Genomic DNA, 25,766 nt, shown 5'->3' on the forward strand with positions numbered 1-25,766 from the left:
GAATGCACAGAAAATAAAGACAACATGATGGTTTTTAGAAATGTCAAAGTAGGCCGAAACCGGTTTGGCTCAGTGGATAGAGCGTTGGCCTGCAGACTCAAGGGTCCCAGGTTTGATTCTGGTCAAGGGCATGTACCTTGGTTGCGGGCACATCCCCATTAGGGGGTGTGCAAGAGGCAGCTGATCGATGTTTCTCTCTCATCGATGTTTCTAACTTTCTATCCCTCTCTCTTCCTCTCTGTAAAAAATCAATAAAATGTATTTTAAAAAAAAACTTAAAAAAAAAAGAAAAAGAAATGTCAAAGTAGATTCCAGTTTATTAAAACAAGTGTATTAAATTGTATATTTTCCTATAAGATCATAGTTTTCCCCTTTGTTGGGTGGATTAACATTTATAAAAATACAAGTGTAAAACTGTAGAGCTTAGGGATAGGTTGATAGAGAGTGGTTGAGACCAGATTGCAACACTCGAGGCATTACTGCTGTAGGCCAGTCAATTTGACCTAAAGTCGGGTGGATAAGATAGGGTTTAATAAAAGCAATTCTACATTGGAGATAGAAAGATAGAAAGGTATGAAATACAGGGGAAAAAAATGGGAAAGAGCTATAAATGTTGCAAACATTTTATTTTATGAAATAATAAAATAAATTATGCATTATTACATTTGAAAGCCTAGCTAAAATTGATGTTTCTAGGAAAATATAATAAATTACAAAAAGAAATAAATAATTGAAATGAACATTAATCATAAAATATTTTGAAATGACAGATTTATCACAAAATCCCCAAATGTTATAATTCATGTCACAATAGTTTTTGGAACAGGTTATTCCTAAATTAAATAAATTATTTTTTTTAAAGGAAAAACTAGCTCCTTGAATTTAAATCATGTAAAAACAGTATAAAAATGTTTAATTGTGGTTATGTTTTATTTATGTACAGAATTATAAAAATTCTAGATGTAAAAAATAATTAAACCAAAATATATATTAAAGTAATAATGATATTAGTAAGTGAAATTTACTTCGTTATTTAATTTCAGAAAATAAATCAATGTAATTATCTATATATATATTTTTTAAATATTTTATTGATTTTTTACAGAGAGGGAGAGAGGGATAGAGAGTTAGAAACATTGATGAGAGAGAAACATCGATCAGCTGCCTCCTGCACACCTCCTACTGGGGATGTGCCCACAACCAAGGTACATGCCCTTGACTGGAATCGAACCTGGGACCCTTGAGTCCGCAGGCCGACGCTCTATCCACTAAGCCAAACCGGTCAGGGCTGTAATTATCTATATTAATGAACTAAAATAAAGTACAATTACATTATCACCTGGAGTGACATAAAAAGTTGTTGATAATGCACACTATCTACTAATAACAAAAATAAAATTTCTTAAAATATAAAATTAGCAATTTTCTTAACTAGAAAAATGTTACATACAAAGTTTTATAGCAAATTATATACTCAGAGATTACATTTTTCACATATTTTTGAAGGTTGAGAATACGAGGAGGGCTTATCTTATTACTATCAATGTTCATGGGCTACTCAAGTATCTAACTAACTGTATAAGACAAGAAAAAGAAAGATAAATAAGCATGAAACAGAAAGAAGTTTAGGGTTTGGTTTCGTTTTGAAAATTTTATGATCATACATAGAAAACTTATGGGAACACATTTTGAAAACTATTAGAATAAATAAGAGAACTCAGTAAGTTTGTGAGATTATAAAACAAAATCATATCCAAAACCAATTACAACAGTTAAGAGAAAATAAGATTCCATTTACCATAACAACACACATGTTACATGAATTAACCTAACAATAAATGCACAAGCCCATAGTAAATGAACTTTTAAACAGTGTTGAATAGGTCAAAAGATATACCTATTCATGAATGATGTGACTGAATACTATGAAGATGTAAATCTCATCAAAACAATTAATAAATCCATTCAACTTCATTCAAAATCCGAGCAGTGTTTTTTGTTTTTTAATCTTGACAATTGATTTAATAACAACAACAACAACAAAAAAAATTATGGAAGCAAATAGGTCTACATATGGCTAAAATTACTACTGAAAGTCTGCAATTTTTCCCTACTAAATAGTATATCATAAACTCATTGTAGTATGTATGTATGTATGTATTTTAAAGAATAGTTTATTGATTTTTAGAGAGAGAGGAAGGCAGAAGGAGAGAGAAACATCAATGCAATGTGAGAGAGTAGCATTGATCAGCTGTCTCTTGCACACCCCACATTGGGATTGGAGCCAAAAACCTGGGCATGTGCCCTTGACCAGGAATAGAACTGGCAACTCCTCAGTGCAGGGGATGGCACATAACTAGCTGAGCCACACCGGCTAGGGCATTGTATTTAAAAGAATATAGGACAGAGAACAGACTGACAATTGTCAGAGGAAGCGGGCTTGAGAGGCTGAGTAATAGAGGTGAAGGAATTAAGGTAAAAAAACAAAACAAACTTATAGATACAGACAACAATATGGTGATTACCAGAGGGGAAGAGGGGTTAGTTAGAGGTAGAAGAGGGTAAAGAAGGAATAAATGGTGACAGAAGGAGACTTGACTTTGGGTGGTAAATACACAATACAATATACAGATTATATATTATAGAATTGTACACTTGAAGCCTATATCATTTTATTAACTAATATTATCCCAATAAATTAAATAAAAATTACAATAAAATAAAAGCAGAAAATGAAAAACTGTAGTGCTGGAGGCTAATTCCAGCATGTCATAAATGCAAGAAGTTTCATCAAAAGGTTCATGGAACCTTGAGGCTTTAGCAGAGCTGAATACATGTTATTGCCTGCTGGAATGGCCAAAAGCAGTGGTCGGCAAACCGCGGCTCGCGAGCCACATGTGGCTCTTTGGCCTCTTGAGTGTGGCTCAGCGTAAGAACCACTTCTTCAAAATAGACTTGCCCAGGCCAAAAACCGACTTCTGAGCATGGGCCACGAAGTTTCAGTCGCACTGTATGTGCGCGCCCACACGTGGTATTTTGTGGAAGAGCCACACTCAAGAGGCCAAAGAGCCACATGTGGCTCGCGAGCCACAGTTTGCCAACCACTGGCCTACACTGTTTGTTCTTGTTTTAACTTTCCTGTCTCAGTTTCCCTATTCCTCCTGCCCTGGAATCCTGTAACAGAAGATGAAGAAGTTATCATTGATATTCCTGTTTTCACTACAGAAATAAGAGCAAAGAAGTTAGGTTACATTTAGGAGGGAAGATGGGATTTTGACTGTTATTAAAAACAAGTGAATAATCATCATCTAACAGTGGGCAAATAATTTTACTATGGCGATTTTATGGAAGTTCAGGCAACATTACCTCTCTCCTCGAGTTCTGTAGTCATGCACATAAGATGGGACCAGGATGAATCTGAGATTTTCTTTAGCAATGTTTATTTTCTCAAATAAAGGTAGGAAGTAGGTGAGGACCAGAAGTTAATCAGAGCTGGGATTTTTCCCAGTTGGTAAACTGGAGGAAGAGATGGAGAAAGCACTGAGTATTGTGATGGACCATGGAATCTAAATAAGGTAAGGATGAAAAAAAACGTATAAAACACATGATGGAGAAAAAAAATATCAATAGATTCAAGGTCCCACAGTGAGGCAAATAATTCTTAGAGTTGGGATAAAGAGGATCCAACAATATCTTAGCTGTGGAGAGTGGGATAATAGAAACTGGATGTAGTAATTGGTAGTAACAAATTGTAGTTCCTGAGTCAGGTGAGCTTCCTGATGACAGACTGTGAGTTACCTATGGTAAAGTGGAAAAGTATGGGGGATGGCAGAGGAGTGGGGAAATGTGCTAGGTTGGGGGCTATATGGAAATGTATTACAGGGGTCACAGTTCAGAGGGGCTCAGAGTCATAGGCTTCTTGTGGTTTCCTAAGTCTTAGGAAAACTGTGGCTCGCGAGCCACATGCGGCTCTTTGGCCCCTTGAGTGTGGCTCTTCCACAAATTACCATGGCCTGGGCGAGTCTATTTTGAAGAAGTGGCATTAGGAGAAGTTTAAGTTTAAAAAATTTGGCTCTCAAAAGAAATTTCAATCGTTGTACTGTTGATATTTGGCTCTGTTGACTAATGAGTTTGCCGACCACTGGCCAAAAGCATTTCCCCAAACCTGAAGATCTGCATATATTATTGCCTGTTACTAGACAGCTAAAGGCATTTCAATTTACATGTTATTGCCTCCTGCTGGTCAAACAGCTGAACAGCTGAGGGCATTTCCCCCAACCTGACAATGCCTACTTCAATATATATATCTGCTTTGCTTTAGGACAATTTGTGTTAATAAAGAGCAATCCAAAGGTTGAGAGAACTTAGCTACTTCGGCTAAGCTTCCTCTGGCTCCTCAAAATGCATTCCAAATTTACATTTCACGTCTAGTCTCTTTATTAATTTACACACAGCCCTTCTCCAGATTCCTGAACCCTTCTAGATGCTGGATATCACCCTGGCATTACTGTAGGACAGATGCAGAAAATCATATTACAGTACAATATAAAGTTTAGAAAGCCCAGAAACAGACATGTATACATGGACAATTTTATATAAAGAATGTTATTTTGTAAATGTTAAATTGTAAAACACATTAGGTAAAAAGATGACTCACTACGTGGAGAAAATTCTCTATCAACAACATCCTATATAATAAAGAGGTAATATGCAAATTAACCCTCACACCCTCACAAGATGGCTACCTATGACCAGGCAGGCAGGGGGGTTAGGGAGGGATGACCAAATGAATGAACAAGCAGGCTGTGTGGGGCGACCAGGCCAGCAGCGCGGGGGGGGGGGGCGGGGGCGGGGGGGGGGGGGCATATGGGGGCAACCAGGCCGGCGGGGGGGGGGGGGCAATTAGGGGTGATCAGGCTGGCATGCAGAGTCAGTGAGCAGCAACTAGGCAGGCAGGGAAGTGAGCGGTTAGGAACCAGCAGTCCAGGATTGTGAGAGAGATGTCCGATTGCCGATTTAGGCCCGATAAATCGGCAGTCGGACATCCCCCAAGGAGTCCCAGATTGGAGAGGGTGCAGGATGGGCTGAGGGAAACCACCCCACGTGCACAAATTTTGTGCACCGGGCCTCTAGTGTAAAATAAGAAGCTTCAAATCCTCACCTACATGTGAAAATACTAAGAGCTTCCCAGGCAAGAAAAGGCTAAAGGTGGTCATCACCACAAAACTAGGATTATGTAAAATGTTAAATGATCTTCTTTATGAAGAAGACAAATAAAAGATCAAAATATGGCCCATGTGGCTCATTTGGCTTGGTGTCATCCTGTGCATGTACTGAAAGGTTGCGGTTGGATTCCCAGTCAGGGCACATGTCCGGGTTTCCGGCAGGATTCCCAGTATGGAGCATGGAGGAGGCAGCCAATCAATGTTTCGCTCTCACATTGATGATTTTCTCTGTCTCTTTCCCTCTCTCTAAAAGTCAAAAAAATATTTTAAAAAAGATCAAAATATAAAAAATGGCAATAAATCCATCAACAATTGAATCTAAAAAGCAAAATAAATGAACAAGGGTGGTGAAGGCCTGGGGCTAGGGGTGGTGCAGGCTAGAAGAGGTTAATGGGGGAAAAAGGGGATATATGTAATACTATCAACAATAAATATTTTAAAAAATAAATGAATAAGCAGAACAGAAACAGACTCAGATACAGAGAACATGTTGACAGTTGTCAGACAGTTGAGAGGAGGGGTGAAAAAGGTAAAGAGATGAAGAAGTACAGTTGGTAGTTACTGAGTAGTCATGGAGAGGTAAATAAATAATATGTTAAGAAACTAGTGATCATTTCTTTGTGAACAACCAAAAAATAAAATAAAAAAACTATCACAATTAATAGACTGACAAAGCAAGAGACATGAAATAATTGAGACAAAAATCTCATTATCTGTAGACAAGGTGATTATGCACCAAGATTAAGCCATGGTTTAACATAGACCTTAAATATGAAAAAGAAGTATATGATCCCCAAATTCTGAGTACTTTTTTTGAATTAAAAACTAGTTCCATTTTGTTTGTTTTTGTTTTTTTTGTTTTTCAATTTTATTCTTACTGCCCCATATTACCTTTCTGAGGAAATACATGGTGACAATTTAAAACATCTCACACTAATCAATATATAAAACATGTTACAAAGTGACAAAAAAATAGGCTTTTATATAAAAAAATAAATAAATGAAATCACTGGCCGAAACTTATGGCTTATAAGGCTTATGCTAAATATGACCCTTCAATCTAACCTAATAATAGTATTACCATAGAATAATGCCCATAAGAATGCTTAATATATCTATCCTATCCTATCTAATAATAGACAAATATGCAAATTGATCATACCTCTGACACACCCACAAGCCACGCCCACAAGCCACACCCACCATCCAATCAGAGCGAGTATGCAAATTAACCCAGACCAAGATGGCTACAGCCACAGAGAGCAAGGTTTCCTAGGTAACAGAGGAAGCCAAGCTTTCCGCCTGCCCTTGCCAGGCCTAAGCCTCCACTCAAGCTACAAAGTTTCAATTATAGAAGGCAAACAAATTCAAACAAATGGCGGCAGAATGGAGCTTGAGAGAGCAGGCCAGGGTTGCCGCCGGCAACAGGGGAAGCAAAGCTTTCCGCACACCCTGGCTGGGCCCACCTGCTTAAGGCAACAAAGTTTCAATTATAACCCCAACACAAATCGCTGCCAGCCTTTGGAGGGAGCCCCAGGCTTGGCTCCGCTCCAGGATACAAAGTTTCAATTGTAGAAGGAAAATAAATTCCAGATACCAGGGCCTCCTCTTGGGTTGCCAGGGGGCATGACCGGCCTGAAAACCACCACAGGCCCCTCGCTAAGGCCGCCCCACGCCCCAAGAGAACCCCCACCTGATCCGGGACGCCCTTCAGGGCAAACCAGCTGGCCCCCACCCCTGTACCAGGCCTCTATCCTATCTAATAAAAGAGTAATATGCAGATTGATCATCACTGCAACACACAATATAGCTGCCCCCTTGTGGTCAAAGATCCTGCCCCCATGTGGACACAAGATGGCCACCACAAGATGGCCAGCAGGAGAGGGCAGTTGGGAGGCACCCGGCCTGCAAGGGAGGGCAGTTGAGAAGGACCAGGCCTGCAAGGGAGGGAAGTTGGAGGTGATCAACCCTACAGGAGAGGGCAGTTAGGGGTGACCAGGCTGGCAGAGGAGGGAAGTTGGGGGCAAACAGGCTGGCAGCAGAGTGGTTAGGGGCAATCAGGAAGGCAGGCGGGCAAGCAGTTGGGAGCCAGCAGTCCTGGATTGTGAGAGGGATCTCCGACTGCCCGTTTAGGCCCGACCCCACCGGGATCAGGCCTAAACGGGCAGTCGGACATCCCTTGAGGGGTCCCATATTGGCGAGGGTACAGGCTGGGCTGAGGGACAACCCCCCTCCGTGCACGAATTTCGTGCACTGGGCCTCTAGTGGTTAAATAAATAAATAGTTCTATATATAACTAGAGTTAACAGATACTGCAAAGTTCTTCCTCTTATTTGAAAGTCAAATTTAACAGTTTCACAGCTACATCAACACTTTAGTCAGATCTTAATATTTCAAATATTAAACATACATAACAATGACAAGACTTCTCTTTAAACCTATAATTCTAAGAAGTCCTAGTCAAATGATGGCTAAGAATGTTGCTGCTGATACACTCAATTTCATGTAAGTGAAGGCTGTACATGCTTTTTTTAGGAAAAAACAACTCACAAAACATTTGCTAACACTTTCCCAAAAATTCATTTTGGGACAATATGCATTCCCAATAGCAAAAAAAACATCAACAGATCAAGTATATACTATATGTTTAGTTTTTGAGTTTACTTAATGCCAAAACTGGATAATTCATCCACTTTAGTAAAAGGCCAAATTAGTTTAAAAAAATAATTGTTTTCTATTAAACCAGTGTAAGATTACTAATAATTACCAACCCACTGTCTCTCTGCCAGCATTTTCTTTTCATGGTTATGAGTAAAAATAATAAAAAGGGAATTGTATTTAACAAAGCAAACAACATAGGTCCTGGATGATTTAAAGCCTGTCACAGAGCAAAGACCACATCTCAAGATTCTTTTGTGGTCTTGTGTTCGTGCCATGGGTTATATTCTGAAGCGAGTTTACTGACATGGAGAGTATTCTGAAGAGATTGTATTTTTAATAGAATAATTATTAAAATATCCATCATCCATAGTTTTAAACATTTTGGATTTGCCTTCACTTCTTTTTCAACTATAACTCCCCTTACACCTTTAATAGATGAGCAATTTCAGATAATATAATATCCTACCCTGTAGTATATATTAATGTATACATATATGTAATATATAAATATGGATATTGTGCATGTTTTACTCTGGCATAAATTATGTATGTGTATGTATTCAAAACTAGTCCTCAAACATTCTCATTTCAGGAATAGCTTAATAGGCAGGGGGGGGGAAATAGGTTAACCAGCAAATCACTAAGAGGCATCTATTGCATATTTGTCCCAATAGTCACCAAGTATTCACCAAGAGTAATAAGAATTTCCTGAATCATGCATAGTTATTCTATTTGATCAGCCTGGAATTCTTTATTTTATTTTTTCCTTAAAAAAAATCAAAGGAATCCTACAGCCTCTGACATTAAGCATACTGATGGGAATTACGATCATATGTCAGAAAAAAATATATAACCCCTTTGAGCTCTTGTAAGAAGCTGACAGTATTCCCATAAAATATTAAGTGCTCACAATAAAATCCCTTTGCAAGGAGTGGGAGGTTAGTAGAAATAATCTAGAATGAATTCTGATTAACCAAGTGACTTGAATTCCTTTGATCTACCTTTTTTCAGACTTCACAGATGTGGACAAAGAAGCATGGAAGTCACCAGCATATATTCATTTGGCAAATGTTTGGAAGATAAATAAATGAATATGTGAATAGTAAATAGGTACTATTACCTTTGGCAGGAACGACTAAGGTGAAGCAGTATCTAATCCACTCGCCTCCACCCCCATATACATAGCTCAAAGTGAAGAGGTTGGTCACCTGATGATCACAACTCCCTTAATTACGTACAACACATACCCCACTTTTCCCAAATAGAATTTGTAGATCTTTCACAAATGCTACTTTCTTGTCAGCAAACTACTTCAAGTAGGTGTGCTCAGGAATATTCACATTAGGCTTTATTCTATAGCTATCACTCTAAATAATAAATGTACACTGAGAGGCCAGATCATTATGATCTCTGAATGCATAATAATCTGGCCACTCAGTGTATATCTTACCTAACAATAGACAAACATGTAAATTGACCATACCTCTGCTATGCCCACAGCCAGTCAGGGTGAGTATGCAAATTAGAAGGCCAAAGATGGCGGCCGCTCAGCTGCTCCAGTCGCGGAGTGGCCAGGCAGGGCAGGACGCCTGCTATGAGAGGGAGGGCAGGGGGCGAAGGGATCTACAGGACCAGAGTGCCGCAGCGAAGATAAGACTGCAGACTCTGGAGTCTGCAGCAAAGACAAAGAAGGCAGACTCTGGCTGGAGCGAAGGCCTGGGTCCCAGGTGCCGGAGGAAAACCAGTGCTAGAAGCCAAGGGAAGGAAGGCCTATTGCACGAATCTCTTCATGCAACGGGCTTCTAGTCCTATATAATAAAAGGCTAATATGCAAATTGTCCCCTCAACCAGGAATTCGATCAGCAGGCAGGCCGGATGACTGCCCATGTCCCCTCCCCCTGGCCAGGCTAGCCGGACCCCACCCAAGCACGAATTCATACACACACACACACACACACACACACACACACACACAGCACACACACACACATACTGAGTGGCCAGATTATTATGCATTCAGAGATCATAATAATCTGGCCACTCAGTGTAGATAGGTGTGTGAAAATTTGCCAGTGTGAGAAATCAAAACACAGTTTGAAATGAAACACATTAACAATGCACAAATAAAATTAGCTCTCCCAGGAAATATGTATACCAAATAAAGCAATGAAAACATCAAGTGGCCATTTGAGTACCTTACTTGGATATCTTGAAAGGCAGTAAATCAGTTTCTATTAGACAAAACTATTTCTGTTTTAGTTTTCCAATGAAGTTCCCAAGAGTAGGTAGCAATAAGAAGTTTGTACCAATACCTAAGTACATTTCACCAGGATTAGTACAGATATTGCCAAACAGACATATCTGTAGAGAAAGCCCCTTGTTCCTATAATGGACTCTAAAATCTGCTAGATTTTCCTGGTTCACAATTCCTTCCAAGAGAGTGGGAATAGGTATCTTGGGTAGATTTTCCTGAATTTGATATAGCATATAAAGTAGGCTTTTTAAACAACATCCCTAAAACTCATTATGTCTCCTACCCCAACACACTTGATGGATTAGCCATAATTTTATCAGGTAGGAATGACCTCAAAATTCCCATTTTTACCTCTTCTAATCAGACAAGTAACAGTAAATTAATATTTTAAAACCAGGTCCTGGAAAAGGTAGTTATGATGAATAAAGTGACCAGGATCTTTTGTTAATTATCAAATATATACCTTTACATCCTAAGGCCCAGGAAATTATTGACTAGGCATTCCTTGAAATGAATAGTCTTTAAATGTACATTCAACATTTATTGAAAAGTTAGGGAGTGGGGTTAAATTTTTAAATATATTTTATTGTAAAAAAATTATATATACTGCATGTCCCCAAAAATGTATACACACTGTAACAGCTGATAGCTCAATTTTGAAAGTGAAATGTATTTTAATAAATACTACCTTTATAATTATTCAAAGTGTGTATATACATTTTGGGAGGACACCTTATAAATAATGTTTTAAAATATGTGTTGACACAGGCAAGAAAACAAGTAGAATAGTAAAGATAATTTTGCAATAAAAATAGTTATGCAGTACCTGACATTATAATTTTTTAAAATATAAAATATAATATTTATTAAAATATTAAATTAAAATAAATCATTTTAGTACTGAAGAAACAAATAGTTTAATGGGACAGAACAGAAGTGAGAGAGGTTCACATGCAAATATGAAAACTAATACACAGTAAAGGGGGAATTTTAAAGATTATCCCATAAAGTATATTTGTTTCAATAGCCAGCTAGTTGTCAAGTAAAAGGCACAAACAAATCTGAAACTATATAAAAATAAATTATAAATGAATAAAATATTTTAATAAAATATTAAAAGAAAAAAATATTAAAAGAAAACTGGAACCTTCTATTTTCAAAAAATTTTACAAGAAAAAGAACATTCTAGGTATAATTCTGGACAAAATGAGGGCAGAGTTAATGATGAATATATCACTGCCATATAGGAAGGCTAAAGATATAATAACTAGATGGACTTATTATTTTAATTCCAATTTAAGCAGACTAGAACATACAAAAAATAAAGTAAGAAAAAGAAGAATAATTATAGGTTGCTTCCATAGAAACAACATGGATCAAAAATATGTTTGTCTTTGCCCTAACCAGTTTGCCTCAGAGTGTTGGCCTGTGGACTGAAGGATCCCGGGTTTGATTCCAGGTCAAGGGCACATGCCTGGGTTGTGGACTTGATCTCCAGTGTGGGGTGTGCAGGAGGCAGCCGATCAATGATTCTCTCTCATCACTGATGTTTCTATCTCTCTCTTCCTTCCTCTCTGAAATTAATAAAAATATATTTAGAAAATATACATATATGTTTATATTTTAATCATATGAATGTTAATATCTTTGGTGATTGTTAAAACCTATCCAAAGAACAAATACAATGGAAAAATAAACTCATAGAGTCTACCAGGCTACTTTTTCTTCAAATCCTGGTAGTAAGACCAGTGAACATTGAGGCTCATACCTTGCAAGACTTGGGATGCCTCCAATGTATGTTTTTGAAAAACTGTCCTCATCACTTATCAATATAATAGTTATGAAGGATCGTGGAGTTTAAAAAGGATAATGAAATGTACCTTTATTGTTAATATCAAATTTCTATTTTGCCTGTTTAGTTTAGTTCTGTTGTCAGTTTGTACAGATAAATGTTTTTGTAATATTTTTAAATATGAAGAAAAGTATTATTTCCCCTGATATCAGTCAAACATTTAAAGTGTATATACATGTTGCAAAGTCTCAGTATAGTTTCCAAGTCCAAAAAGAAAAAATTCTCCTAAAGTTAGACATCAACACAAACTGTATGAATCAATCATAGTTGAGTGTCAGTGGGCTGCTTATTTAGATGGAAGTTTTTGTCTCATGTGAAAAATCTGTGTGGAGTTCTGTCCTTACATCCTTAGCAAATAAACTGATAAAAATTAACGAGGGAGCTAATATGAAATGGCATCTCCAGAAAGGTAAATATACAAATTTAGCAGTAAACACAAGTAGAAGAGAACATTATCTAACAGGTATAAAATATAAAAAAATATTTTGAATATGTATGTGTATAGAAAAAGATATATATCTTTACATATTTATCTATCTACCTATCTAGTTCCATAATGTCTTACCTGAGTTAGCTTGAATATCCCAATTCTCAAATGCATGGAGCAGTACATGTTTGCAAGAGTTAAGACAGCTACTATGATTATTGTAATTAAAAAATGTCCAGGTTATTTATAGGATAATACAAGAAAATGAAATTCATTATCCTACAAAGTATGCAACAAACCATTAAACACAGCAATAAAATCAATTGGCACAAAAAATGCAATTATGTTACATTCATGTAAACCTTTCAGGGAGCTAATTTCTAAGTATCAATCATGACTGATACTCATCATATAAACATCAAAGAAGCACTTATATTTTTAAAATGTAGTAACAAGTTTCCACTATCACACAAAGAGAAAAATGTTAAATCAGAACATCATCATAATTGTGGCTGGTAATCTCTAATCATCCAAATCTCAGCTCAATTTTGTATAACAAAAGTAAAGAAAAAAAGCAATTTCCATTTCATCAGGAAAGGGTATTATAAGTCTTGTTAAAATGTGATGGTTTATTTCTAATTAACAACTATTAGGTTGCATTTCAAAATTTTTCTAACACCACACATGACTAACTGGTAAGCAATCAAGACATTAGATGAAAATTAAAAGCCAGTGTATCATCTAGTGTTGATGATTTACACCTGCATTACACATCTGTTGAAGTTCAATTTGCAGGAAAGATAAACTAACCCACTGCCCATCACTTAGAATATTAACTAAAACATGCTCTTTATCCTTAGTTTTTAAAAATATGGATGCCACAATCTTATAAGCAGGAAAATTCAAAAAGACCTAATTTTTTTAATCTGAAAAAAAACCTGGATATGAATTCTATGTAAACAAAATGAATTATAAACAATTTTAATAATATGGAATTATTTTCCTCTCTAAAAGAGTTTTAAAATATATGTCTAAGCTATTATTTTCTTTATTCAAATATATCTTACATTTTTTTTTTTTTTTTGACTGACAGAGATAAAAAAGCTGAAAAGAAAATTGAGCCCAGCAGATTCTACAATGGCTGTGGAGTAGCCACACCTCCTCCTGGCACCAAACTGGATTTACAGCTAAATTATAGTAATCATAGAAGGGGATTTTAACACCCCATTGACATCAATGGATATATCTTCTAGACAAAAAATCAACAAGACAACAGTGAACTTGAACAACACACTGCACCAGATGGATTTAACTGATATCTGCAGAATATTTCACCCCATAGCAGCAGACTATACATTCTTTTCAAGTGCCAATGGAACATTTTCAAGGACACAAAATTAACCTTAATAAATTCAAGAAAATTAAAATCATATTAAGCATCTTCTCTGACCACAAGGGTATAAAATTAGAAATCAATTTCAATAAAAAACAAAAAAGAGCCTGGCCAGTGGTGTTCAGTGGTTAAAACTTGGGCCCAATAGTTTTAATCCCTGTGGCAGCCAGACCTCCTCAAGAAGAACATGCATAAATTCATACAAACACATGTAATGTAATATGTAATCCATTAAGAATGAATTGCTGACGCAGCCTAGGTGCCCGTCAGCAGATGACTGGATCAGAAAACTGTGGTACATCTACACAATGGAATACTATGCTGCCATAAAAAAGAAGGAATTCTCATCATTTGCAGCAACCTGGATGGAATTGGAGAACATTATGTTAAGTGAAATAAGCCAGTCAATGAAAGAAAAATACCACATGATCTCACTCATTTATGGATAATAAAGAACATTATAAACTTGAACAAAAAGACAGATACAGAGACAGTAAAGCATCAAACAGACTGTCAAATTACAGGGGGAAAGTTAGGGAGAGGTGGGGGAGATAAGAGATCAATCAAAGGACTTGTATGCATGCATATAAGCATAACCAATGGATGCAAAACTCTGGGGGGTGAGGGCATATATGGGAGTGGGGTGGGGGTGGCAATGGTAAGATATGTACACGTATAATACCTTAATTAAAAAAATTGAAAAAAAATAAAATAAAGGAAGTTAGAGGCAAAAAAAAAAAAAAAAAAAAAGAATGAATTGCAATTCTCTAAAGGGGAAAAAAAAAAAAATGACCCAAGTCTTTGTATTCCTATTACACAGGCAAGCCAGGGAGAAAGTGGAGGTAGACCCAATCTTCCATCTATTTGGCAGGTTTGTGTGAACTTGGAGAAGTGCTTCTAAATATGAGGCAGCTGCTCACAGCTTCCAAAGATCACGCAAGCGCAGCAATTCATTAAGAATTTGAATTTTGATAGAACCGGCTATAACAGATTTTTAAAATTCTCTTTATAAAGAAAATGGCTTCCACAGGACAGTGAGTCATTTTTGTCAAGACTTTACCTGGGTAAAATGTCCAAATTTGGAAAATAAAATTAAGAAGCTACCACCTGTTTGGCCTAACAGTTAGAAGAGTTTAAGTATAATCCTGGAGTGGGGTGCTAGCAGAGGCTAACGGGAAGAAAGCCAGGGCAAAGGCACTGTGGCCCCCAAATTCCAATAAAATACACTAACCTCATGAATGCTTTGTGGGAATGATTTCCAAAGGTGAACATTTTAAAACATGGCTGACTTTATGTCAGATATTTTGTGATGTGCAACTAAAGCAACATTCTCAGAACAAATCTATGTCACCCCCTCCATTCTCCACTTTGGAATAGCAGAGGTTGTTAGAGGTTAGGAAATTACCCTGGCCATAGTATTGAGCGGATGAAGGTAAAATCACATGGATTTCCAGGAGCAGGCAATTACTCACACCCAAACAACTAATGCCTAGATCTTAAAAATGAATCCATTTGTAATATTAGTTCTTGGTATAGAATAATTATTTCATAAATACTTATTGAATATGACTAAAGAAAATGTGGAAAGAGCCTGGCCAGCGTGGCTCAGTGATTGAGCGTCAACCTAATGAACCAGGAGGTCAAGGTTCGATTCCCAGTTAGGACACATGCCTGGGTTGCAGGCTTAATCTCAGTGTGGGGCATGCAGGAGGCAACCGATAAATGATTCTCTCTCATCATTGATGTTTCTATCTCTCTTTCCCTTCCTCTCTCTGAAATAAATTTTAAAAACATATTTAAAAAAAAAAGAAAATGTGGAAAGAATTTGCATTCAACAAAATTGGCAAAATAAAGGATCTTCCTGTTAATGAATGTATCTTGAAAGTAAAAACAACTAATAATTATACTTTAAAACAAATTAAATCAGTTTACTGTAAACAAAATAGGACACCCGTAGCTATAGCATGAAATACCTAGGTATTTAATTGAAGGTGCTATGTAAATATAATATCAATTATCTTAAGTGCTTTCTTTTCTCATCTAAAAAAGAATTTGCCTAAACTATGTAAAAGCAATACCACATATGAAAAATATCTCCCAGTGATAAATGTTTTTCATTTTTGCAACCTTCTTGAATTACATTTTTTGTGTTTACAAATATATACCAAAGCTTTTTAGATATTGGCAAAAGAAAAGTATAGCCTATCCAAAAATCTTCCATTTTTATAAAATGCAAAAATTGCTGCTCAGAAATGAAGAAATTCTATTCTAACAATCCCATAATTAAAGAGTTTCATGTATAGCTGGAAGGGATCTTAAATTGGTCCTCTGATCCAACATTTAGGCTGAAAGTTTGTTAAACAAATCTAGACAGTGGGAAGCTACTTCTTCTTTTGTATTTGTGCTTTCTCATGGAGATTCCTACATTCATAATGGAGAACCACCACTAAATATATTTCACTTAGCAACCATCCAAGTGTTTTAAAACATTCAGTGATCAATCCACAGATTCTACTTCTCAAAAATGAACACAAAATTTTAGATCCTTCCTCAGAAAACCAAGTGATCCAGTCTTTATCTATGTTACTATTCACTGAAGAATTCGATTTCTTTCCTTATAATTTTTTAAATGGGAAAACACAGAGTATAGAAAATAAAGGGAAAGATAATGCAAATTAGAATAAAGAGTGTATCTTACTACTAAACAAATTTGACTTTTTTCAAAATAGCACCTATTTTGCTGACATAGGTACATCTTGAAGTTCCTGCTGAAAAATCAGATATTGCTCTCTATTTCAATGTTCTAGTTAGGTATTGCTAAACCTGGAATTTTGTTCAAGTTTACAATCCTATATAATAAAAGCCTAATATGCAAATTGTCCCCTTGGGAGTTCGACCAACCGGGAGTTCGACCGCTCATCATGATGTATGCTGACCACCAGGGGGCAGTGAAGAATGAAGGAAGGCCCTGGCTGGCAACCGGAAGGTCCCAATTGGCCCTGATTGCCAGCCTGGCCTCGGGACCCTACCTGTGCATGAATTTTGTGCACCGGGCCTCTGGCTTTATAATTTCCTTAAATGTAATATGTAAGAAGAGTTTGAAGCCAGTGGCTTGAGCTTCAATTCCTGCTGTTTGTATGGGAAATGGGAAAATTATTCTCTATATTTGTAGATTATTTACTTATATATAAACCACTTACCACATGGTCTATTATGTAATAGCCATGAAACTAGAGTTATTTTTCTACCCTAAACTGCTTCTTCCTGCAATAGATATTGCTTGATCACTGGTTAGAACTATGAAAGTCAACCTTCATTATTTCTTCTCTTCCAGTTAATGTTTCCATCTTCCCCACAATATTATCTAGGCTTTCATTATTATATAATTGGGATATTGCAGGTTTTCCTAACTAGTTTTGTAGAATCCTAACTAGATTTCTTTCCTCCATTCTTTTCCCTCCACATTTTAGAAAATACAAATCACTTTCAGACTTTAAAAATAAAGTGTATTGAAACAACCTTGTAAACAAGTCTTATTTTTTTTTTTACCAGATGAAGTTCAAGTTCCTTGACATTATGCAAGGCCTTCACACACTAGCCAGTCCTGACCTAAATCTTCAGACTTACCTGGATCTGGTCCTCTCTGTGCCCTTTCAGAGGAAAAGACTTTTCATCTGCTGCTGTAAAGTCTACCTTGAATGTTACTCTAATCCTTTTCCCTGTCCCAGAGGAAAATAAACCATTTCTCATTTTGTGCTGTTTGTATTATTAACCATGAGACTAAAACTAAGTTATTATTTGTACACAGAACTTTTATACTATACTTGAAACCTTGATAAAAATCAATATTTTTTAGTCTTTTTATTTCCTACCACAATATCTGACCCACAGGAATAAATATAATAAAACATTGATTGAATTTGGGGGCAAGTTATCACTTTGAAATATAGTTAGAAATGAGCAAGGAAGGTAACCCAATTTAAGCCCTACCTTTAATTTTAGCTATATCCTTATCATGTCACAGTATCTTATATGTAGGATAGTCAGGGGGAAAAAAAGCATGCATCGTATTTTGATTGGCAAGTTGTTACTCAGATTTTTTGAGTAGCTTTCCTTAATTTTTTTTAACCTAACTCTCACGTAGAATTCACCATTTTTTTTTGCATCCACAGTGTGATTTCTATGGATTTTCATCTTATAGATTTCCATAATTTATAACATATATTTATTTATATATCTATTTATGCTTTCTATCCTGTAAATACCTTAAGGTTACAAGCCACGTTTCTTTAATGTATCTTTATTGTTTAAAGTATTACAAATGTCCCCTTTTTGTTCCCATTGATCTCCTCCACCCCCACCACCACTCAGGCCTTCACCACTCTATTGTCTGTGTCCATGGGTTATGCATATACACATACAAGTTCTTTAGTTAATCTCTTCCCATCCACTCACCCACACTTGCCTTCTACCTGAGATTTGACACTCTGTTCCATGCTTCTATGTCTCTGGATCTATTTTGTTCATCAGTTTATTTTGTTCTTTAGATTCTACATATGAGTGAGATCATGTGATACTTGTCTTTCTCTGACTGCCTTATGTCACTTAGTATAATATTCTCCAGGTCCCGCCAGGCTGTCTCAAAAAGTAAGAGATCCTTTATTTCTTAATTGCATCTTCAATGATAAGTACCCTGCTTGATCCAAGTGATTTAATAAATGCTAGTTGAATGAATGAATTCACACTGACATCAACTCAGATATACAAAGATAGATCCAACATAGATATAGAATCAAATGCAAATAGAGAAGCAGATGCAGCCATAGACAAACTCAAGGGTAAATTACACACACATTTCCTTTTCTTCCTCCATGAAACAGTAGGAATAGGAGAAACAGCCAAAAGGTGGTGATCAGAGGTGGACAAGCAACTAGGCAGATATGAGCAGATAGAGGAAGAGGGAATATCAGAAACAGCTTCCAGAATAATTTCTAGCAGAGCAACCAGTCATTCAAGATAACGTTCCCTTTCCCCCTCCTTAGTGCTAATTTAATCCATTGGTTTCAATTTACATCTTTCATTTTTGCTTTTCAAAAACCTCCCATATCCGTGAGCTTACTTTAAGAGACTAAATAAAAACAAATAAAATCTTTATGAAATGAATTTTCTTCCTCAATCGTTTTCCCTTTAAATATTCCTAATGTTTACTATGTTATGTTGTTGTTTTTTTCATTGTTTTTGTTTGTCAACTTAGTTCTTTGAAATATGTTGCACTACTTCCTGGGGTCTGATGGGAATAGTAACCTCACCCACACTCTCTTCCTCTTGCATCTCTATCTCTGGAAAATGTTCTGGGAGCTGACTGAAGTTACTGTGCCATCACCTCAGTATTCTAGGGTGGCAAAAAAGTCACTATATTCATATGTAAAATAAAGATCACAGGAAAAACAATTATCTTTGGTTTTCTCTTAACCCATGAAAAATATTAATAACTTAAGAAAAGAAGTGCAAAATCTTTCCCTCAAATAGTTTGCCCGTGTAGGTTATAACCTGTACAGGGGTGGGAACTAGTAGTGGAAGATTTTGAAAGTATATTTTCAGATTGGGTATTACTTCTAAACCACAAGGGTGGAAAAACGAAATTGGCAGATGTTTTCAATGAGATTTTTTTCCCCTACATTCCTCTCACTTGCGATGTGTAGTGCTTAACCATCCTTTTCATATTAGTATAAGAATATAATGCTTCACAATATTAGAATTTATAGCTGAATGCCAAGTAAGCAGTTTCTTATTTATATATTTGTTTTCTTAAAAACAAATAAGCAGTTTTACTCATATATCATACATATCTTGAAACCAACACTCTGACCCTTTAATAATGCCTTAGTCCCTTGTTTTAGCCCATTACTCAATTTATTCTGCATACTAATACCTGCTGAGAATGTTAGTTACAAATCTCCATATACATTTTAGTGTGGGAATTAGAAACTGTAAAACTTAAAAATAAATTTAGATGATATTTTGAAAATAAGGTACCTGTTGTAATTGTGCACCATTTTTTGCCACTGTTCCAAAAGTTAGTTATTTCTCCAATAAGGCTATATTCACTATACTTTTAGATTGTATATTCAATATATGCCAAATTCTTATATAATTCTACCATATTGATGGGATTATTTATATTGGTTGTAAAAATTCAAAGTTAATAAATTATTTAATTCCTTAAGCTCTCTAGAAATTCTGAGTTCGATCTTTTAAGATGATAAGAAGGAGCAATTTAATTTTACTGTTCTTCCTCTTACCATTTGAAAATTATATTTCAAACTGAGCCACTTTTCTAGTTAATGAAGTGAATGGCTTCATCATGCTTTGTAATTCACAATGTGTCATCTATATAATAAAAGCAGTAGGTATAGAGTATTCCTGACATTCATGAATAGTAAATGTTAAAAAATAATAGTTAGAAGGTAAAAACAGAAATACAAATAAAAATAGTGGAACACTAAGAAAAATGTTTCTATGGCAATATATAAATTTAAGAAGCTAGCCTAGAGAAAATTATAGCAAACATTTCTAGAGTAATTATGTTTTTTCAGAGCATTTTAATATATATTATAATATTTGATTTCCACATCCACCTAATATGAAAAATATTCTTTACATTCTACCGAAAATAAATCTCTACGGTACTAGTAAATAAAGGCTGACCCAGGATCAGTCTATGGGGTATACATGTCCTTGGTACATTCTCTGTTTCTCTTTCTTTTACGCATTATTTCCTTACCATTTCAAAAATCACTTCCCATATCACACAGTTCTCCCTGCTATATTCTAGGTAAACAAGTTTTATTTTGTATTCTAAAAAATAAAATTATATTATTTAAAAATTTATAAAGTGGATAAAAATTATGTATTAGAAATGTCTGGTAATTTGTGTTGCTTTTTTCCCCTTTTCTCATTCACACCCTTAAATGCAGTTTTTATCAAGTTCTGCCTTTGGTCCAAGTTCATCTACTGCGACAACCACAACTGCCTACTGTTCACAAATACCTGCTAGGGCCTCACACTCAACATGTACCAAGCAGAATTAATTAGCTTAACTTACCCAACATGGTGCTTATATTTTGGCAAATGGTGAGACCATTCCCACAGTATTTAGAGCTGGCCAATCAATCAAGACTTCTCCAATGTCTGACTAGGTCTTACCCCATTCTCTTTCCAACAGCCACTGAGAGAGTTTTCACCATTGACATGTAGACACTCACACATTGTAATAGAACAAAGTAAGAAAGGGCCAATTAGAGGCATCTTACCATTATTTCTCAAATGTTATAAATATACAAAATTATTTTAATGGAAAAACAAAATGATAGACTCCTAATATTAACCTACATTATGATTTCATATTGTACCTTAACTGTAACTTAAACATCTACAAACCTACATACAAAATGCCCATGTTGATAGCTATCCAATCATAATCATCCCCAAACTGCAAAGTAATATAAACTAAAGCACAAAATAAAACTTTTAAAATGATACTAACAAAATATGCAAAATGATAATATGTTGCTTAAACAAAACCTCACCTGGAGATGAGATTATGAATCAAGTACCATAATGTAAATTCTCTTGAGTTTGTAAGCATATCCTATCTCATATCTTCCTTATTTCTCCATGGAAACTTACCTGAAACCCTTCTTGGCTAATGTGGATTGTTTACACATTAGCTCCACTGTTGTAGATGTCTCATTCACCCACAAATTAATATACTGGTGTTGGATGCCCATCTATGTATATTAAAGCCTAAGTGACTGGCCAAACAGCTGACCAGCCAGTAGCTATGATGCTCAATGACCACCAGGGAGCAGACACTCAACGCAGGAGGTGCCGAGTGACAGCGACTTTGCAGAATGCCCTCTCGCACTCCAGGACCCTTGGGGGATGTTAGACTGCCAGTTTCAGGCCCATCCCTGCAGACCAGGCTGAGGGACCCCACCGGTGCATGAATCTGTGCACTGGGCCTCTAGTGTTATCATAAATGCAAATAAAATTTCAGCTACTGAAATCATGTTTAAATTCTTGGCTATACATGACCATGCAAATAACTTGAAATAAAATTATGTTAATTTTGAACAGAAACAAAAACACACAATTGAAACATTCTCTTAAAGACTATAGCCACTACCAGTTGCTAGTCTCCAGAACAAAGGTGGAGAAACAGAAGCCTATTCTCCTATAATAGCACCTTGATATCACCCATCATAAAGTGTAATAAATGCTTCTTTTTGATTGAATATACCTTCCTATTCCTGTTCTCTCTCCTGTGTACTAAGCTCCATACCTTAAGTATAGTAGTGAGCTTAACTTCCTCATATTTTATTTGCTTCACTTATCCTATACTGCCTACCAGATTAGAAGCCACTTTTAGCTTTAGTTTAAATATTTATATACTTAGTTTAAAATTTTATATATCTAGTTTAAATATTCATATTTAAATTCCTGCAGCACCAAACATGGTGCTTTGTATCAGTTAGATATTCAGCTATAAATTCACTCAACAAACCTTTATTGAGTGAATTTGCACTGAGAATAGTGGCAGACAAATTATACATTCATTGTCCTCAATAAGTTTATGTTCTGGTAGGGAAACAATTATAAAGTAAACATGTGACTTAATTTTTGATGGTTATAAGTGTTAAGACAAACTAAAGGCTGGTAAGAAGAATGCCAAAGCGGCTACTTTAGTTAAATGGTCAGGAAAAGGCTGACTGAGAAGAAAGCATGTGAGCTGAGATCAGAATAATCTAAATTCAGCTTTAAGTTTTATTTATACACTAGAGACCCAGTGCACAGATTCATGCACCAGTGGGGTCCCTCAGCCTGGCCTGCAGGGATCGGGCTGAAACTGTATTTGTACTTGTATTCCATGGTCTATTATATCATCAAATCATCATGTCAACAGTATGGCTGGGCACCAATTTCCCCCATTTAATGGATGATGAAACTGAGTCATAGAGAAGCATCTAAAGAAATATCCAGAAGCATCAACAAGCTCTCAATCAAACCTAAACCTACCTGATGTCAGATTTCAATTTCTCCCCACTACACTATAAAACTTCTCAGTATAATGAAAGTTCGACAAATGTTGTCATGGTGGAACCCTCAGGATTTTATAACAAGCAGTGAATTTACAAGAGAGGAAGAACAAGACTATCAAGAAGTCCAATGCAATATTTATTTGCCTTAATGTAAAGTGCCTAAATAGTTGATCTGACTTAATATAAGCATATAACCTTAGCTTAGGTAGCTTTCAGAATTTCCAAATAAAAACAGTTGTCAACCAGAAAAGAACCTAAATGCCAATAATAAGCAAGAGACTATAAGTTATAGAACTTCAATGCTTTATTTAAACAGCAACCACACCACCACCAAAAAAAATATGTTTGAAGTAAGCAATCAAATATGAGAAACATCTGTGTGGCCATATCTACAAACGATGAATAATATAATTATTGTAAATGACTAAAGAAGTTAGAGGGTCGTTTGTGCTGGAGAATCGAATTGCATTTTAATTCATTTAAAACAGGCTTTTGAGATTAAAGCTAATAATTAAATACCCAAGTTTTGTGGAACAATAGAAGCCAGTTTTAATATTCTAGGATTAGAAATATATATCTTGTTTATTATAAGATATTTTTGTTTTGATAAGACATGTTCATATTTATCACATACACCAATATTTAAATTGATGTCTCATTTAATTCCTTGGAGATCTAAAACAAAGCTCAGGACAAGCTCAAAAAGAGTCTGCAATGTGCACTCTACAACACTATTCAAATATTTTTAAGATAAGGATGTGTTCTTCCTTTAGCCCAACCTCGTTTGTTTTATGTTAAAAGCATAAGGGAAAACACTTATAAAAGTGTGGGAATGTGGTGTTGTATTATTAATATAGCACGTGTCAAAACATGGAGTTTCTTTATTTCTCTATATTTTCAGTATTAATAGGTCACCTTCTTTTGCTAATGAAATTTTCATTTAATGAAAATATGGATCATTAAAATAACGCAGAGATCTCCGTTTTACAAAAGAAACACTACCTTTCCACCAGACTGAAAAAGCTCTAGAAAAAAAAAGCAGCCTTTTTTCCCCTGTGCCCAAGACCTTCTGAGTCTGACTTTTTGTTATTTTCCCCCTCTGCATTATAGCTATGTCTCTCTTCCTTCACCACTCTACTTTGTAATTAATTATAATCAGAAATACTTATTCCACAGGATATAAGAAAAGATTCATTAGGACATATCAAGGATGTACCATCCAGGTAGAAGTGTAGTGTAAAAAGATGACGGAAGGGAATGATGGGAGAACTGCATTGTTGAATACCTTGTAAATGTTGTGCTAAGAATTTTACTTTTATACTCTTTTATTTAATATCAAACTTATCTTGTGAGACAGATATTATTTTCATAGGATGACCTGACACTCAGAGAGGGTACATGAGTTTATCTAAATGCATACTGGGAGGATATGGAAGAACTGAGATGTGAACTGAGATCTCATCATTCAGTTTTCCTCTGCACTAAATTGTCTTCCAATAAAATGTGTTATATACTTCTGGACTTAATTGCACTCAAGCTCTGGCACAGTAAATGTAAATTTAAAGGTTTCCCATTTTGGCTCCAGCATTTCTGAGAATATGGAATTATTCTTTGTTTCCACTGATCAGAATTGAAGAAGAGGAACAGGTGCCTAGTTGTGTCCTGAGGATTTTAGTGACTACCCAGAAAGCAGGCTATGGGCCATAGAAACAGCTGTGTCAAATTTCAAAATGTTACTTCAATGTATGAATAAAAATCCTTTCTCTCAGCAATTATGTAGAATATTGTACTTCCATTTCTTATGTCTCTGCAGGAAAAAAAATGGGGGAAAGCATACTTCCCCTCTTCTGCTTTGCTAATATCTCTTTAGAGTCTATATTTCTTAATATTTTTTCTAGTTAATGTGGCCAGATATGCAAAAATAATATTTTCAGGTATTTGTGAAGAACAATAAATTATAGAAGTAAAAATAAACTACCAAATTTCATAGATTCCAGGGTGTATTAATTAATAACAATGTGATCAGGTCAAAGTCCTCATGTTCATTTATGTATAATAAAACTAATATGTAGAAAGGAGATATCACTTGTTTAAGAAAGTTAAAAAATGACAGGACAGTAATTCCTATGCCTGATATTTAAAATATAGAAAAAAATCTAATCATCCCTCAATGAATAAATGGATAAAGAAGATGTGATATAAATATTCAATGAAATATTCTTTAGACATGAGAAAGAAGGAAATTTTACCATTTGGGACAGCAAGGATGGGACAACGGGGCGTTGTGCTAAGTGAGACAGACAGGGAAAGACAGATACTGTCTTTCACTTATATAAGGAATTAAAAAAACCCACAAATATGTGAGGTGATGAATGTATTAATTAACTAGATGGGGGAATCCTCTCACCATGTATATGTATATCAAATCACTGTGATGTAAACTTTAAATATATTATAATTTTATATATCAATTATACCTCAATAAAGATGAAAAAATAAAAATCATAAAAATTAATTAAACCCATAAAAATATTACAATATTTCTACTATTTGATCCACAGTTATTTTTCCAGTAAAACTTCTAAGAGACTCTTAATTCCACAGGAACATAGAATATGTCTTGACTTCATATTTTAGTACCTAATAAGAAAAGGTAAAAGAAATGGAAAGGAGAGAAAATGTAAAAGGAATGAAAAAAAAGAAGTGGAGAGAAGCAGGGGAAAAAAGAAGGAAGAAAGGAAGGGAGGAAGCAAGGAAGGTCAGAGTTTTTCTGTGTGGTGTCTGTGGAGTAGATGGCTATGGCTAGAAATAGGTATTCCATGAATCTCAACTTTTATTAATCCCCTTAGGTCA

General features: G+C 35.5%; 1 protein-coding gene across 1 annotated transcript in view; it reads right to left on the minus strand.

The window, feature by feature from the left end:
• LRP1B (LDL receptor related protein 1B) overlaps positions 1-25,766 on the minus strand; it is a 1,704,605-nt gene that overhangs the window by 1,403,504 nt on the left and 275,335 nt on the right. The gene's annotated exons all lie outside the window — the stretch shown is intronic.

This window comes from Eptesicus fuscus, chromosome 11 (genome assembly GCF_027574615.1).
Source record: "Eptesicus fuscus isolate TK198812 chromosome 11, DD_ASM_mEF_20220401, whole genome shotgun sequence".
Classification (NCBI taxonomy): Eukaryota; Metazoa; Chordata; class Mammalia; order Chiroptera; family Vespertilionidae; genus Eptesicus; species Eptesicus fuscus.